This window comes from Balaenoptera musculus, chromosome 20, assembly GCF_009873245.2.
Source record: "Balaenoptera musculus isolate JJ_BM4_2016_0621 chromosome 20, mBalMus1.pri.v3, whole genome shotgun sequence".
Lineage (NCBI taxonomy): Eukaryota > Metazoa > Chordata > Mammalia > Artiodactyla > Balaenopteridae > Balaenoptera > Balaenoptera musculus.
In genome coordinates this window covers 45,390,143-45,400,671 of record NC_045804.1, presented here as the reverse complement: position 1 = coordinate 45,400,671, position 10,529 = coordinate 45,390,143, and the positions used below count along the sequence as shown (strand labels likewise).

Sequence of the window (10,529 nt, the reverse complement as noted above, 5' to 3'; positions counted from 1 at the left end):
CCCTCCTCTGAGGAAAGCGGTTACATTGGTGGGGGGCAGTTCTTGTTTTGTCTTGTGTCATATCACTGGACTATGCTTCTGGTGCCAGTGGTTTGGTCTGGGGGTGGGGCCCAAGCCCAAAGTAGCTATGGATAGGCTGGACATCAAAATGACCACCCACCCATGATATGGGTCTGTGAGAGTCTGTCTAACAGAGATGCTCTATATTGGATAATGACAACGTCACCCAATCAGATTTTCTCTGGAGGGATGAATGTGAGATGCACACTGGGACAATGGAAGGCGACCTCCACAGAGATGACAAGATGACAAATGATAACTATACGTACCTGGATTTGTGTTTACTATGTGCCAGGTGCCCGGCCGAACGCTTCTCAAATTTTAGATTATCTTTCAGCAGTCTTACAACATTGATACTATTAGCACCTCCACTTTACAGATGAGAAAACAGAGGCTTAAGCAAGTTAATCCATTTGCCATAGGTTACACAGCCATGGTAGGGAGGAGATCCAAACCCAGGCAATGGGACTGAAGATATTAGTCTGTTTCTTTAAATAATAAAAATTTTTAAGTTTTAAAAAGATAACACTTGGTTGCCAGGGGAAGGGGGTAGGGGGAAGAAGGGATGAATAGGCAGAGCACAGAGGGTTTTAGGGCAGTGAAGCTACTCTGTATGATACTATAATGGTGGATACATGTCATTATACATTTACCCAAACCCATAGGATATACAAAGCCAAGGATGAACCCTAATGTAAACTGTGGACTTTGGGTGGTAATGATGTGTCAGTGTTGGTTCATCGACTGTAACAAATGCACCACTGTGACGGGGGATGTGGTTAATGGGGAGGCCGTGCATGTGTTGGGGCAGGGGGCATACGGGAAATCTCTGTATCTTCTGCTCAGTGTTGCTGTGCATCTAAAACTGCTCTAAAAAATAAAGTCTATTTTAAAAAGATAATAGAGTCACATGGCCCAAATGCTTTTTTAAAAAAGCATAAAAGAGTATTCAGTAACATGTTCATCTCCCACCTCTGTTCTCCATCCTTCCAGTCCTACCCCCCCACCCCGGTCTCTGAAACCACTATTATTTCTCATTTATCCTTCAAGAATTTTTTCATGCAAAAAAAAAAAAAGAATTTCTTTATGCAAATGCAAGTATGTACATATATTTATATATAAACATGTATATTCTTATTTTACACAAAAGTAGGATTGCTGGGTCAAAGGGAATATACAAGTGCTATGTTGATAGCTGTTGCCAAATTGCCCTCCGTAAGGGTGATGCCCTCTCAGGTATGGCTGCCGGGAGGGAAACTGGCCTCACTCTGTGCAGAGGGAGCCTGTCTTCTCAACCCTCTGTTAGACCAGAACCTCCTCCATGACGGGAATTCCAACAAGCCAGTGTCCTGATTCTCCCTGTGTCCCTGGGTCACTGTACGGCTGCCATGAAGGCATCCCTGCTACCTCACTTCCCTGAGGATGGTAACGCCGAAGGCGGTAGTTCTCACAGTGTGGTCCTGAGATGGCAGCATCAGGACCACCTGGGAACTTGTTAGAAATTCACATTTTCAGGGCCTGCCCCAGACCTACTGAATCAGAAATTCTGGAAGCCAGGCATGTTCTAAACAAGCCCTCTGGGTGATTCTGATGCACGCTTAGGTTTGAGAACCACTGTCCTAAGGTAAATGAAGTCCCTTCCTTGTATCTTGCAACAACCTCAGAATCCAGCCGGTACCCGACGGTTAATCATCTTACTTGACTTCTCCAGAGCCTCTAGCTCAAGACCGTGGCTACCTTCTTGAAATGTACTACTCACTGGTTTCCATGAATCTTCTCTCGTGGTTTCCTTTCCACCTCTCTGACCTCCATCTTCAGCTTCCTTTGAGGGTCCTCTTTACCACCCACTACTTTAACGTTCTTAATGACTCACCGCTGTTCTCACTCTACACGTTTCCCCTAGGCAATTTCATCCACTCACCTGGTGTTAACGGCCACCAGCATGTGCTGATGACTCTCCAGTCTGTACCTCCACACTCACCGCTCCCTCGGGCTTCGTGCTTCTTTAACCCTCTGCCTGTTGTGAATATCTCCACTTGGATGTCCCACAATCACCCCAACGTCAACGTTTCCAAAACTGAGCTCCTCATTTTCTTCACAAGACTCGTTCCTCCTCCAAAGTTGCCTATTTCAGGCAATTCCTTTACAACTTAAGTTGCTTGAGCCAGAAACCTTGGAGTCATTCTAGACTTTCCCCTTTTTTCACTCCTTACATCCAATCAAGCACCAAGGCTTGTCTATTTAAAAATCTACACCCTCTTCCCCACCCACCCTACTACTCCACCTCTAATTCAAGCCTCCATTATCCATTATCTTTTGCCTGGACTGGTGCAGTAGTCTCTTTGCTGGTCCTTTTGTCTCCAGTCAACCTGACCCAGCTTCCTCCATACCCAACACAGTTTTCTGGACCAGAAACTCCAATTCTGCACCCAGTTTTGACATGTGGCCTTTTTCCACACACCAAAAAATTCTCTGACACTAGCTGAATTCTGATACTATTTACTTGGAGGTAGCATCAGCTCCCACAGGTTAAGGGCTCAGTCCTATAAGGCTGCACCCCCCCCGCCCCGCCACTTCAGATGCCGATCAAAAGTCTAGGTTGTCACCTGTGCTTCTGACCGACTGACTATAGATTGGAGGTTCCAATGACCTTCCTAAGGTTCAATTAATTTGCTAGAGCTGTTCACAGAACTCTGAAACATTTTACTTACTATAGTACTGGCTTATTACCTAGAACTCAGGAACAGCCAGGAAGAAGAGATGCATAGGGCAAGGTATGGGCAAAGGGTGTGGTGTGCCACTCTCTCCAAACCTCCATGTGTTCACCACCCTGGAAGCTCTCTGAACCCAACCATTTGGGGTTTAATGGAGGCTTCATTACAGAGTTATGACTGATTAAATCACTGGCCATTGGCAACGCATGCAACTTCCAGCCCCTCTCCCCTCCCCAGAGGAACCGGGGACTGAAAGTTCCAATACTCTAATCACATGGTTGGTTCTCCTGGCAACCAGCCCCCATCCTAAGATACAGTCTAATAGTCACCTCAGTAATACAACAGTAGACACGTTTATAACTCTCATCACTTAGGAAATTCCCAGGGTTTTAGGAGCTTTGTGCCAGGAATGGGGATGAACACCAACTATATACTTATTATAAATCACAATATCACCATCTCCTATTGGTTCTGTTTCTCTGGCGTGCCTGACTACAAGGCACCTCCCTGGGTCTGGTCTATTTTCCTACTCAGGCTCTTATTTGATCCCAGATAACAGGCTGCCTTAAAGAAAGAAAATTAAAAAAGAAAAAAAAAAGCAGCAAAATAGTCATTTTTCACTGCTGTGAATTCACCAGAAACAGGAGCAAAACTTCGTAATGCTTAGGGATTCCAGCAACTACTTTACACTATTTTGTGTCTTCCAGTGAGAGGAAGGTTATCTTGATAGCATTATGTTTGGTTGTTTGTTTGTTTGTTTTTATGGTGATGACTCCTTTCTTTCTTTATAAATTTTTTTCAATAAATAAAAATTGTATATATTTAAGGGGTCCAACATGGTGATTTGATATACATAGTGAAATGACTACAGTCAAGTTAATTAACATACATCTCCTCACATAGTCACTGTTTTGTGTGTCCCATTTGCATTATTATTCATTTGCTCTTTTTATATGTATATATTTATGTTTTTTTCCTCCTGAACAATTAGAAAGTTACAGACATCCTATCCTGCTCCTTTCAGATGAGTGCACCTGAAAAATATGAGATGCTTCAGGAATTTGGGTCTCATCCTTGCACAGGGGCCCTGTTCATCTCCTCTGTATTTTTCCAATTTTAGCATATGTGCTGCCGAAGGGAGCATTTGATAGCATTCGTTTTGTGTCGTATCTCTTCATTCTTTAGGATGTTTCTAGGATACAGAAATATCTGGGCTTGCAGAGCTGGAATTTTTCTTGAAAACTTTGATTTTTTAAAAACATCAAGCCTGAGGACTTCCCTGGTGGTCCAGTGGTTAAGACTGCGCTTCCAATGCAGGGGACGCACATTCGATCCCTGGTCGGGGAACTAAGATCCCACATGGCCCATGGCACGGCCAAAAAAATAAAAAAAGACCAAGCTGGGTTCATCTGTAATGACAGTTTGTCTTGTAACCTAACTGCCTTTATTTTATCAGTTGTGGAAGGATGCTCTTCACTTTGCTGTTTAACAAGGTCAAATTGGGCAGCTTTTAGGTGCAAAATTGGAGCCTCGTTCTTTACAATCAAAAGTAAAGCCTTGCTAACCACATTGAATGATGTGGGATTTGGGTTTTCATCGGCTGCTATTTCCTTGATGGACACATTGACTTACTCAATCCCAAATCCTTAGAGCAAAACTATCAGATGTTAATTCTCTCCAGCAGCGTCTCCAGCAATGTCCAGAGATGGGCTTTCATAGCTGGGCTGCTTAGGGTGAGTCTATTAATTGATTATAGGAGCTGTGTGAACTCCTCAGAGGGATATTTGCATTTCAGAGGCAGGGTTCAAGTTCAAGCCATCCTTCTCTTCCCTCTTCCTCTACTCCAGACTGAAAAGGGGCTCTTTAAGGACAGGACCCCCTCTTGTTTATCTTTGCATTTCCCCAGCCCCTCATGAAAAGCCTGATGATCAAGAAATACCCATTAAATAGAATCAATGGAATCTGACCATCTGTATTCATTAGGACTCTTTACATTACAAACAACAATTCCATCTAAAGGCACTACTTAAATAATAAAGAGACTATTTTGGCTCATGTAACTGAACAGTGCGGGTAGATTTTTAAGTCTGGCTCGATCTAGTCTTCAAATAATGTGACCAGGAACCTGGGTTTTCTCTTACCAACCTTCCTGGCTCTCCTTCCTTGGTGCCAGCTCCATTCTCAGGCCTGCTCTCCGCCATGGTTGCCAGATGGAAATAACCATCCCCCAGGGCTGGAGCCAGGCTCGTGCCTATCCAGCAGGCGAGTCTACTCAGGCAATTTCCACACAGGACGATGGAGGCTTGAGATTCTTGGAAGCTCCAGCAAACGTCTCTGGGCTTCTTATTGGCTTTGGCTGGCAACTGCCCACACCTGAACCCTGTACTACAGCCAAGAGGGTGAGACTTCCTGACGGGATCCCACCCAGTGTGCTGAGAATGAAAGAGCAGTGAACCTCTAACAGAAAATGAAGATCATTTTGGTGGGAGAAGAGGGAATGGGTGTCAGGAAAACAACCAGAAACCCCCACCAGCTCCTCTGTGGGTGGAGGTGGTGGTTTGGAGCAGCAATTCCTTTGTGGATGCTGTTCACGCCTCTCTCGAAGGCTCTTTGGCCCCTTCACGCTGGAACAGCTTCAGGCAAGAGAGTCAGAGACCACATAGCCTTGGAGAGGATGAGGAAAGGCTTGACTCCCCACCTCTCACAGGTGCCCCCAATGCTTGCCAGGTTTCAGCAGCCTGTTAAGACTTCTCTTTGCCTTTCCCTCAACCACTAGACCCCCTAATTCTCAGGCAGTGTGCATACCTTTGATAATATCTGCTTGCCTCAACTTCATGCACATGGGGGAGTTTTTCTGTTCTTAGGAAAAGACCCATCAGTCTGATTCTTGTAGACCTGGGACTCAATTTTATTTGCATAAGTGAGATAGTCATTGCTTTGAAAATTTCTGTAGCACTTCCCGAATAAACAAAGGTGCCATTCCTGCTCTGCTAAGCTTCACCCCTGTGACATGGGGATTGAGAGTGAGGCCTCTGACAGGGAAAGGCTACCCCCAGTTAAAGGAGGCTAAAAAGACATGACAACCAAAGGCAATGCATGGACCAGGGGGAAAAAATATAGAGCTCAAAAGGACATTAATGAGGCAATTGACAAATTTGAATATGGACTGTGGATTAGATAATAGTATTGATTATTTTGACAATCGTACTCAGGTTATGTAAGAGAATGTCTTTGTTCGTAGGAAATACACATGGAAGTCTTTAGGGGTAAAAAGAGCAGGATAGGATGTCTGTAACTTTAGAATTGTTCAGGAGGAAAAAACATAAATATATACATATATAAAGAGCAAATGAATAATAATGCAAATGGGACAAAATGCTAAAAATTGGGGAATCTAGGTGAAGGATTATGGAAGGTCTAACTGCCTGGGTTTGAATCCTGGCTCCACTGCCTGCTAGCTAGCTCTAAACCTCTCTAAGCCTCACTTTCCCCACCTGTAAAATGGAGGTAATAGCAGCAACTACTGCATAGGCTTTTTGGGAGAAATAAATGAAAGAATCCATAAAATGAGCTTAGCACAGGGTCTGGCTCATGGCAAGAGCCAAGAGTAATAAATGTTAGCTATTTTTATTACTATTACTGTCCCACAGTTCTCCCAGTCGCTGGGATAAAGAGATATAAATAGAAACTATTCCCTCTAGGAGCATACATGGCAGGAGATGTCGGCCAGAGGGAGATTTTTCCCCTCATATGGAATAGACTTGATCCAGTGTCACATTTTGTATGCACATGGTGTTACCTAGTATTATGTATTATGTAATGCATACGTATACCATATGGTAATATGCTTTAAGTATTTTTCTTCAACTTGCCCCTTTTACTCAACACAATGTCTTGGAGATCTTTCCATAATAATACCAATAATAATTAACATTTATTGAAGCTTACCATGTGCCAGGCATAGTTGTGGGCACTTTCCATGTATTATTTAATTCTCACAACAATCCCATGAAATAGATTCTCTTGTAATCACCATTTTTTTTTTGTAATCACCATTTTATGGATTTAAAAAACTGATGCTTAGAGAGGTTAAGTAACTTGCCCAAGGCCATAGTACCAAAATTTGAACTCAGCCTGTCTCCAGAGCCTGTGGCCTTAATCACTATATTTTCCCATGCAGGTGTATACAAAGATCTATTTCACTGAAAGAAAGTGACAGGGAGTTGGGGGGAGCTACCTAGTATTTCATAAAATGGTTATACCCAAAACTCATTTAATCATTCTAACCCAACTGATAGACATTTAGGTTATTTCCAATATTTGCTATTTGAAATAGTGCTGCGATAAATATCATGGAACAAGCCTTGATAATATCCCTATGTGTCTGACACCAAAGAAGGAAGAAGTTAAAAATATTTGAGAGAGAAAAATTTAAGCAACAAAATAAAGTAGTATTAAACCAAAGTTATATTAAATTATACAAGATAAATATTGATGAGCCCACAATGAAATGAATGAATGAATGAATGAATGAATGAATAGGAGAGAAGAGACAAATCTCCAGTGCAGAAGAATTCCAAATAGTTTGAAATTCCACCAAATAAATGTGATGTGGTATCCAGGATGGGATCCTGGAACAGATAAGGAACATTAGGAAATTAAGGAAATATGAATAAACTACAGACTTTAGTTAATAATGTATCAATATGCGTTCATTAACTGTAACAAATGTACCAGGTAAGAGGTTAATAATAAAGAAAACTGGGTGCAGAGCATATGGGAATTCTCTGTACTATCCTCTCAATTTTTCTGTAAATCTAGAATTATTTTTAAAAGATAGTCTATTTCAAAAAGTTTTTAAAAAATACTGGAGAGCGAGGGACAAAGTGTAGGTTTTGTAAGAGATGGGAGGGGAGGGGCTTCCCAGCCCAGCAGGGGAATTATTTTATTTTTTATTTTTTAATTAATTTTTATTGGAGTATAGTTGCTTTACAATGCTGTGTTAGCTTCTACTGTACAGCAAAGTGAGTCAGCTATACGTATACATATAGCCCCTCTCTTTTTGGATTTCCTTCCCATTTAGGTCACCACAGAGCACTGAGTAAAGTTCCCTGAGCTATACAGTAGGTGCTCATCAGTTATCTATTTTATCTATTCCCCAGGAGGGGAATTAGCTTCAGACGGCAGGAGGAAAGGAGGCGCAGGTGGGTGCCGACAGATATTTTTGTAGGCCCTCGGCAGGAAGTTGAGGGTTCCCACCTGATGGCCTCAGTTTTTCCTTTATGACACAAGAGGTGAGGGTGGGCTATCTGCTGAGAGAGGGCCTGTGGAAAAACTGTGGGTTGCAAGTGGCAAAAGTTTGGAGAGCCCCTGAGAGGAGTGCAAGAGGAAGCTGACCAGGGGCAGAAAAGAGCAATTTCCTCTCACGTCACAGATTTGTGTTGCCCCAAAAGGCAGAGCCTTGGGCCGCAGGCCTAGAGGCCTAGCTGGACCGTCTCCTTGGAGTTCCACTACTTTACCAGCAGAGGGCGCCAAGACACCGCCCAACTTTTTCGCACCCGGTCCTAGATCTCCCAATTTTCTCTCTCATTCCAAGAGTAAAACGTTCTTTTTTGAGCCAGCCATATTTGAAGGACGACAAACTCTTTGAACTAGCCCAAAGGAACACCTTTGAAGAGCAGGAATTTAGTTATGTGTCTCAGAGCTAATGTCTTTTACTTGCCTCCTCCCTCCAGGAAGTGCCGGCAAAGCAGAGTACACGACCGCCATTATTGAGGACCTACTGTGTGTCGTGTGATGTGCCAAGCGTGTCTCATTTAATCCTCACAAATCACCTCTGAGGTAGTGGTTATTATTACCCCGTCTACAGAGGAATAAATGGAGTCTCAGAGAGGTAAAGGAGGTTATCTGAAGATCCTTCCTATTGAGAGTAGCCCTATTCCTACTTGGTTTCAGTTAACAATCAACCAATTAACAATTTTTCAACAGGTGTGTGTGTTGGAAAGCTTGTCCTGGGAGATGCTCTGTGAGAAAAGGATCCTGTGTCAATAAATTTGGCAAAGCTGCAAACTCTTTCCATTTCTGTGAACTGGGCATAAAAATGGTCACGGCAAAGGGCTGTCCTGAAGCTAAGCTAGGCCTCTGCAGTGCCTGGAGAATGTCTGCTCCCTCTCCCCACTTCCCGGACCCACCCCAAGCAGGTGGCTCTTTCCTTTATGGGGGAATGACACAGCTAAATTGGAGGAAAATTTTCATATCGACCCCCAAGAAGTAATTGAGGATGGAACAATAGACAGAACTGAAGCTTTGGAGTCAGGGCAAACGAAGTCTCTGAGATTTCGTTTTCTCATCTGAAAAACAGGGCGACAGATACCAGAACCTGCAGGATATCGTCAAGAATCAGTAAGCACGTGGAACCCCCAGCTCAGAGCCTGGCCCTGGGAGACCATGGTGAGGGAGGCGCCAGGACCTGGGGACCATGAACCGGAATTGTGGCAGGACACGCACGGCCACCCTGCAGGATTTAGGCGCAGGATTTAGGCGGGTGACCACCTGCCTCCTCGCCTAGCCCCTGGGTCCCCCCCTCGCCTTCCCCTCCACCCCTTCCTCACAGTACTTGCTCCCGGTCGTAGCTCGTAAATCTCCTTCACACAGAGGGCGATAAATTAGTGGGGTGTGAGAGACCCCCCCCCCACCTTCCTGCGCCCTCCCTCCCCCTTCTGGGGAGGACTTCGGGAGCAGGAAGCCCCTGGGACGGGGTGGGCGGGGTCACCCAGACACGCCCACTTCGGCTTGTTAATTACAGACCCAGGGTCTGCAGGGCCTGATTTATGGCGGGGCGGGCTGTGTCCTGTGGCTGGGCAAGTCTAGGGGAGCCTGGAGGGGCGGGGGTGACGGGGTGGGAGGGGTGGGAGGACAGGAGACCAGAGAGGATCCCTAATTCTGAGGGCCTTGTTGAAATGACAACGGTACTAAACTAATACATTTACATATAAATAAAATTTAAGCATAATAGCAATAGCTAACATTGATTGAGACTGCGCGCCAAGCTGGCTAAACACTTTATTAGTTCATTGATCAAATATTTATTGAGTGCCTATTCGGTGCCAGGAATCTTGCATATATTATCTAATGAACTTCCCCAAACAGCCTTGCCAGTTAGTCATTATGGTTCCCATTTTGCAGATGGAGAAATCCAAGCAAGAAGAGATTAAGTGACTTGTCCAAGGTTACTAGGCTACTGAGTAGTGGGTCCAGGACTCACATCCCTGGCTATCTGTCCCCGGAGCTTAAACTTTTTTGACTAGATTATCCTGCCTCTTTGCTACCACTTGCCTCACTGTCTTCCTGCCCTGCCACCAGCTGTGTGACCTTGGGCAAACACCTTTGCCTTGCTGACAAAATAATTCTTTTGGCAAAAGAGGCACTCTGCCCTACCTACGTCACAAGGAGTTAGGAGGATCAAATTAAACTGAAGCTTATGGAAATGCCTTTAAAAAGTATCTGTAGACTAAAGCAAAAGTGAGAATAGATGTGAAGGAGACGGTGAGAAAGTCTATCCTATGTGACTGAAGAACCATAAGAACGTGCAACAGAAGCAATATTTGAAAAGACAAAGTGTGAGGAAATTTACCAATCTGAGAAGAAGTATCAAACCACAAATTCAAGAAGCCCAACAAATCCTAGAAGATATATATTTTTTAAACCCACATACTTAAATGTGTCATAGTGAAATATCAGGAACCAAAAACAATG

The 10,529-nt window shown here is 43.9% G+C and overlaps 1 non-coding gene across 1 annotated transcript; it reads right to left on the bottom strand.

The window, feature by feature from the left end:
• Nucleotides 1-3,811: 3,811 nt before the first annotated feature.
• Nucleotides 3,812-3,918, bottom strand: LOC118887631. Its single transcript, XR_005018105.1, has one exon. It is a non-coding gene; the product is annotated as a U6 spliceosomal RNA (small nuclear RNA).
• Between the last annotated feature and the right edge of the window lie 6,611 nt (nt 3,919-10,529).